Below are 7,202 nucleotides of genomic sequence, written 5' to 3'. Positions count from 1 at the left end.
CCCCCGCCCATGTCCCTTATTTTGCCTGGCCGAAGGTGGAAACCCTCATTCCAGGGATCGCGCCCAGCCAAAGTCTTTTTCCCTAGACGCCCGCCCCCCTTTTAACTTTTTAAAAAGCCAAGTACGTAAAACTGAATGCACACAAGTTAAACGCGCGCAAGTTGCGGGCTTGTTGTTGGAAATCTGAGTTGTTGGAATGATTTAAAATCTTGTTTGTAATAAATAAGCAAACAAATTAAGGCGGTGCTTCAAAAAACAAAACAAAAACCTGCCCAATGACTCTTGGCGTCGTCCATGTTCGCAGAAGTCGGCTCGTTTCAGAAGCGCCGTAACTGAGGAGGGCCGCCTCCCGCCTCCCTCTCTGGAGGACTACAGTTCCCGTGATCCTCCAGTGGGCGGGTGCGTTTTGATGAGGTCACCGCTTCCCCGCCCGCTTCCCGTGCTATATGTGTGTGTGTGTTTCTGTGTGTCGGAGCGGCTGCTTCTGCTCCCGAGGGCTGCTGTTTGGATTCTTGCCCCTCCGCCCTTGCCGCCTTCCTCGCAGGCCTCAGAGTCGGTGGCGAGCGGCTTCTGGTCCCTCTCGTTCGCCCCCTCCGCGGGATTCATTCGGGCCCGGTGTGGTGGGGGCTGACTGGGAACTAAGCCCTCGAAGAGCCCTCCCCCTTCAGGCTCCCTCCGCGTTGGTGCCGGGGGTCCTGGATTCCCGCCCCTCGCCGCCCCCCGGCAGCTGGGAGGGGATTGGGATTGATTTGCAGCCGTCGCTGTCGCCGCCGCCGCCGCCGTCCTGTGTCTTTCCTGCCTGGCTGTGGCGTGTTGTTTTTTGGGGGGGCTCCCAGCAGAGAGGATAATTGTCAGAGGGAGGAAAACGCCGACGGTCCTGGACTGGGTGAGTAGCCGCGCTCTCCGTTCCGGACAGGGTTTCATTTCGAATAACCATTTGTCGGGTTTGGCTAGGACGCGAGTAAACTAAAAGGGGGGAAAGGCACATTTTTAAAATGAAGAATTAAACTGTAAAAGCAAGAAAATGGTTAAAGGGAGAAAAGAATAAATTCGTATTCCCCCCCCCCCAAAAAAAATGTGTGTTTGTATGTGTGTATGCACGTATGCATGTATTCCTGGGTTGTTTTCAGTCTCTTGTGTTGCTGTCTTCAGGTTTGCGTGCTGTTCTTTGTCCTCCTGGAAAGGGAAATTGCACAGGCGGCCGAGTTCAGCAGCCCCACGTCCTCTCTTCCTCTTCCTTTAGCAAAAACCTGATTATGGTTGTAATTTTATTTTGTGGCGGCGGGGGGAGGGAAGGGAAGGGATGCCTTTGTCATGGAGCTTTTGCTAGAGGAAATCTCTCCTTTTTAGGGGGAGCCAGAAGCGTTTCCTAAAGCTGGGCTTGTCCAGGACTAACTAAAGGCTAGTAGTCCTGGACGTTAGCTGAATAATAAAAAAGCAGAACAAAGTAGGTAGTATTCCTTTGTGCTAATGTGTAAAAGCTTTTTTCTCCTGTGTTCTTACTTATGCCCCACCAAAGGATTTACCACCAAAAGGAAACAAGGTTTTGGTGTGGTGTTTATCCTTTTAAAGTTTGCTTTTAAAAATTGGCCTTGTGTCCTCGGTCTGAATTAACCCTAGTGTGAGGTATTTGTAGCAAAGTTACTTTCCTTCTCCAGTTTCCTTTAAAGGGCTAAAATAGAGGAGGTATTGTTTAATTTCCTATTTGTTTTTATCAAAAGAGGAGTACAATGATTTGAGGTGGTGAGGGTTTCGATGTTGTCATCTTTGTGATTTAATTATGATTTAGTTCAATCTGTCAGTGTGTCATCTCTTAAAGAGAAATCTTTTACACCTGCTCTTACTAATTTGAAGTTCTGTGATATACTGTTTTGTTTAAAAACCTGCAGAACATAGTTCCATGAGTCTTGGCTTATGACTTTTCTGTGCAGTGTTTTGTTTATCACATTACCTTTTAAAAGGCTACATGTTTTATATTGGCTGGGAGTCAACGGACTTTTTCAGTGCAATCATTGTGATTCCTCTTCTTGGCTTGCTATCAGAATTCCAGTTTTATCTGTTCTGAATCTGAGCTGTCCAGCAATGGAGTTACTTTTTCTATGCTTAATTTGTAAGGGGGAAGGAAAGTGGAGTGGCCAGGAGTGAGAGTGAAGTTTCCTGTTTTCTATTTTGTATCTCACAAAGCTTATTACCGGTACTGTATAATGAAAGGTATAGTAGCATGCTGGGTGTTTATACTAGATGTGCTGCTAGGGTGTTTTTTTTCCTGTATGCTATACTTTGGGTTTAATCTCTCATGTAAATTGATACTTCCTGTAAACTGTCAGTATTACCTAAACATCTGGTCCACTGACTAGATATATTTTCATGCTGGTGTCCCCAGTTTGATATTCAGAGGACATATTTTAAGAGAACTCATACTGAAAAAGTGCTCCTGAGGTTGTGGCCCTTTTGAATAAATGTAGCATTGCTGTTGATCTTTGGAATTATTGACTAATGAATATGGAAAAACTATGAATACACCAAGGCCAACTGCTACTTACATCGACTTGGAAGTAGTTTCAAATGAATCCAAGTGCCTTGTTTCAAAATGTTATATTTGAGGCACAAGATTTTGAAGTCTGAGCTGTCAGCAGGTATTATTACCACCCATGCACTTCAATGGTGTCTTTTTAAAAGTTTTGTGTTACTCGTGGGCTTACGTGAGAGAATCTTGGAAAACTTGTTTAAATGGTTTAGAGAACTCAGTGTGGTGAGGGTTTTTTATTCTTAATAGTGTTTTTTAAAATCCAAACTGGCAAATAAGGGTAGAAAGAGGATCTACTCCTAATTTCAGCATGTGTAGCCTTGACTTGCCTCTCTCCCCTCCCAGGGTGGAGAATATATTGATTTTGCTTCATAGGTGGTCCTACTTGCTCCTTGTACATGCTTCAGCTTCAGATATAATCAATTATGACTGCTTTGAGCCTAATGCGGATATGCCTGGTCTGAATGGTGATCACTTTGTCTGACTGACTGGTCAGGAAAGGGATGTGGAGGCTGTAGTGGATAAGTCAATGAAAAATCATAATAAATAAAACCAAAACAGGTATTTATCGCAAAATGGGAAGAAGTCTTCAAAATTTATCTGAAAAATAATAATTGTGGTTTAAACTCTGTTGCAGCATTCGAATAATTTCAGTAGCAGTTTCAAGTATGTAAAATTTAAGTTAGACTAAAGATTACTAAATTTTTAATATAATTTGTTATGTTATGGCAGTGTATAAATGATGAGAAATTGAAGTAAGGAGTAGACAGGAAGTCGGGTCTATAGAAAAAGACCATTGTTAATTAAAAGTTTTGAGATTATTAATGTGTTAATGTTCTTTTTGTTTTGTGTTGATGGATATTTGTTTTTTCTTTTTGGTGTGTTAAAGTAAACAATTTAAAAAGTAAAAAGTAAAAGAAATGATGATTCAGTGTGGTCCTGTTGTGAAAAAGGCAATATATTAGAGATCGTTAGGAAAAGAATAAGCAAATCTATGAGTCCACACGTGGAATACTCTGTACAGTGTTGGTTGCCTTGAAAGGGATGTAGTAGAACTGCTGGCAAAGGTTACGAATAGGGCAAATAAAATGATCAGGAACTGGAACAACTTGCCTAAAGGACATGTGACACTGGCATTATTTAGCTTAGAAGTTAGGCAAGTAAAGTGGGGTTATGATAAAAGTGTATAAAGCCCTGTGTGGCATGCAGAAATTCCCTAGGGAGAAGTCCCCCCCCCCAAAAAAAATTCTAATACTAAAACCTTAGGTTCCCCAATGAATCCGAGTTTTGTGGAGTGCAAGACAGACAAGAAGTTTTCACAAAGCACATAGTTAAACTAAGGAAATTTGCTACCACTGAATGTTGTGATGGCTGCAAACTAGGATAGCTTTAGAAAATGTTTAGACAAATTTATGGAGGATAAGGCTGTCAATGGGTACTTGTCTACAGGATCAGAGGCAGTACGGTAGTCACTGCTGAGTTGCTTAGTTGCTGAGGAACAACAGCTATTATTGCCCTCACGTCCTAGTTGTGGGCTTCTCAGAGGCATCTGATTTGCCATTGTAGAAACAGGATGTTGGACTAGATAGGCCTTTGGTCTGATCTAGCAGGGCTCTCATGACCCCCCTCCTTGCTCCAATTTTGAAGGATTGCAGTTGCGTGTATTGGACCGGATGTGGGTGTGTAGTGCTACCTGACCTGCAAGAAGAAAAATCATAGGCCTAAGCAAAGGTTTGTTGTGGACAATACATGGATTCAACACAAATAGTCACCTTTGAATGGAGTTTTTGTTGTGATGCAAAAATTCCAAGGCTTAGTAGGTTAAAGCTGCCTCAATTCAACTGCTGTCGGGTTCCCATTTCACTCCCCCCCCCAGCAATAATTCTGGTTTCCCTGTACTAAATTCCAACAGCATAAATTGGGGAAAGTGTGAGTTTGCATGTCCAGAGCTAGTAACAATAGAGATTTTATGTCAGCCTTTAGATACAATGGCAAAACTGTATAGCTTGTGAAGGGAAAGTAGTACCTCCAAAATGACGGAATTTATTTCCATAAGCTTGATGCTACAAACCTAAATTCCTAAAGCTATTGGAAGTCTAATACAGCTTCATTCTCAGAAATAAGGTAAGGCTATGTTAAATTCATATATTATGCCACCAATTAATGCTGATGAAATTGAGCACAACCAGAGTTAAAGCACCTAAAAAAGCCATTGCTATATAAAAAGGATTGTGATAGTCAAACTACAGTAGTTTGCCACAGAGATGTTCAGCTATTTAGATTGGTAAGGTTTTAAATGGATATTGTGCTAGCTAGGGTGTAGAATTGGAGGTTTTCTCTCTTTGCAAGAAGTCGGATGAATCCACCTTCATATCTGTACTGTAATCAGGCAAACACTGAATCGCAGATTTGTAGAGTTGGAATGGACCCTGTGGATCATGTAGTCCTTCCCTCTGTAATGCAGGAATCTTAACGGAAGCATCCATGACAGATGGCTATCTGCTTAAAAACCTTGCATGATCAAGAGGTGGGAGTCTCTTAAGAAAGAGGTCAGAAAGTTCTTCCAGATGTTTAGTTGGAATCTCATTTCTTGTAATTTGAAGCCATTGGTTAATGGTTGAGGTTATGGCCTCCAGAGCGGGAGAAAACAAGCTTTCTCCATCTTCCATGTGACAGCCCTTGAAGATATTTGAAGATGTATTCTCTTCTACTCACCTGCTTTCTTTAAAATGGTAGATTGAAAGGTGACCAAAAAAGGAACTGTGTACCTTTGCATGATTCTCTGTTTGTTGAGTATAGTTTTGAGAATGAAAATATGCAAAGATCTACAGTACAGCACTCCCTTTAGCTTGTCCTAGCCACAGCTTTTGAGGCATTTCCTATTTTTGGAAGACATCAAAGGACAGACTCAGTAGGTTCCCATTGAGAGGCAGACCTCCAGCTACACAATTCTGGATTCTGTGTAATTAGGAAAGGGGGAAGGAAAATTTAAAAATCTGATTCCTTTTGTGCTTCTCTCAACCTGTGTTTAGGTCTGTACACCAAAACTGACTCCAGGGATCTAGTTACAGGTAGGTAGCCGTGTTGGTCTGAGTCGAAACAAAATAAAAAAATTCCTTCAGTAGCACCTTAAAGACCAACTAAGTTTTTATTTTGGTATGAGCTTTCGTGTGCATGCACACTTCTTCAGATACACTGAAACAGAAGTCACCAGACCCTTATATATAGTGAGAGGGTGGGGAGGGGCATTACTCAGAAGGGGGGGGAATGGGTGATTGGCTGATAGGAGTGGTAAACCTGTTGATGACTGTTAATGACTGCAATTGGTCTTTTTTTGGGGGGAAGCAAGGGCTGAGGTGCTAAGGAAAGCTGATCATGTATAATGAGATAAGAATCCTATGTCTCTGTTCATGCCAGCTGTCTCCATGGTTTTAAGCTTGCTAATGAGTTGCAATTCAGCAACTTCTCTTTCCAGTCTGTTTCTGAAAATTTTCTGTAATATGACAGCTACTTTGAGATCTTGTATAGAATGTCCTGGGAGATTGAAGTGTTCTCCTACTGGTTTCTCTGTCTTGTGATTCCTGATGTCAGATTTATGTCCATTTATCCTTTGGCATAGGGTTTGGCCTGTTTGTCCAATATAGAGAGCTGAAGGGCACTGTTGGCATTTGATGACATACACAATGTTAGAAGATGAGCAATTAAATAGTCCTGAGATGGTATGTTGGATGTTGTTGGGGCCAGTAATGGTGTTGTCCGGGTGTATGTGGCAGCAAAGTTGGCATCTGGGTTTATTGCAGGCTCTGGTACCAGTGTCCATGTTAAGTCTGGTGGTTGTATTATTGTGGGTGAGGAGTTGTTTAAGATTGGGTGGCTGTCTGTAGGCAATGAAAGGTCTTCCTCCCAGAGCTTGAGAAAGAGAGCTGTCATTGTCCAGGAGAGGTTGTAGATCTCTGATGATGCGTTGTACTGTTTTAACTTGGGAGCTGTATGTGATAACTAGTGGTGTTCTGTTATTTTCTTTTTTGGGTCTGTCTTGCAGCAGGTTCTCTCTAGGTATCAGTCTGGCTCTGTTGATCTGTTGTTTAACTTCATCAGGTGGATATTTTAGTTCTAAAAAGGTTTGCTGTAGATCTCTTAGGTGAGATTCTCTGTCTGTAGAGTTGGAACAGATGCAGTTGTAACGTAGGGCCTGGCTGTATACGATGGATTGTTTGGTATGTTTGGGATGGTAGCTAGAAGCATGTAGATATTTTGTCGGTCAGTTGGTTTTCAGTATAAGGTGGTGTCTATACGTCCATCCTGTATTTTTATAGTAGTGTTCAAAAAATGTATTTCTTGCATAGATTGGTTCATTGTTAGGTTGATGGTGGGGTGAAAGTCACCTAACAATGAACCAACTCCAGGGAGTTTGTTAAAAGGGAGATATTAAAAGCACAACTTCAGGCAATACCAATGAGACGGAAACATGGAAGGTGCCTAAAGAAGCCAGGGTGGCTATCTAAAGAACTTTTAACTGAGTTAAGATTTTAAAGAGATATATACAGAAAATGGAAAGGGGGGAAACCACCAGAGAGGAATTCAAACATATAGCCAGCACATGTAGAGTCAGAAAAGTCAGAAAAGCTAAAGCACAGAATGAACTCAGGCTTGCTAGAGAGGTTAAAAGCAACAA

At 41.9% G+C, this 7,202-nt stretch overlaps 1 protein-coding gene across 2 annotated transcripts in view; it reads left to right on the top strand.

Annotated features, from left to right (window-relative positions):
- The first annotated feature begins 401 nt into the window (after positions 1 to 401).
- PELI1 (pellino E3 ubiquitin protein ligase 1) overlaps positions 402 to 7,202 on the top strand; it is a 53,183-nt gene continuing 46,382 nt past the window's right edge. Inside the window, exons 1-2 of one of the 2 annotated variants that reach the window (XM_088667089.1) lie at positions 445 to 886; positions 5,560 to 5,598. The gene's annotated coding sequence lies outside the window, so the exon portion shown is untranslated. Of the gene's footprint in view, positions 887 to 5,559; positions 5,599 to 7,202 lie in introns of both variants that reach the window. The other variant, XM_035102541.3, reaches the window with a different exon arrangement.

The sequence above is a fragment of the Zootoca vivipara genome, chromosome 3 (genome assembly GCF_965207765.1).
Source record: "Zootoca vivipara chromosome 3, rZooViv2.hap1.1, whole genome shotgun sequence".
Classification (NCBI taxonomy): Eukaryota; Metazoa; Chordata; class Lepidosauria; order Squamata; family Lacertidae; genus Zootoca; species Zootoca vivipara.
The sequence above is the reverse complement of the archived record's forward strand: the minus strand, read 5'-3'. Positions and strand labels throughout refer to the sequence as shown.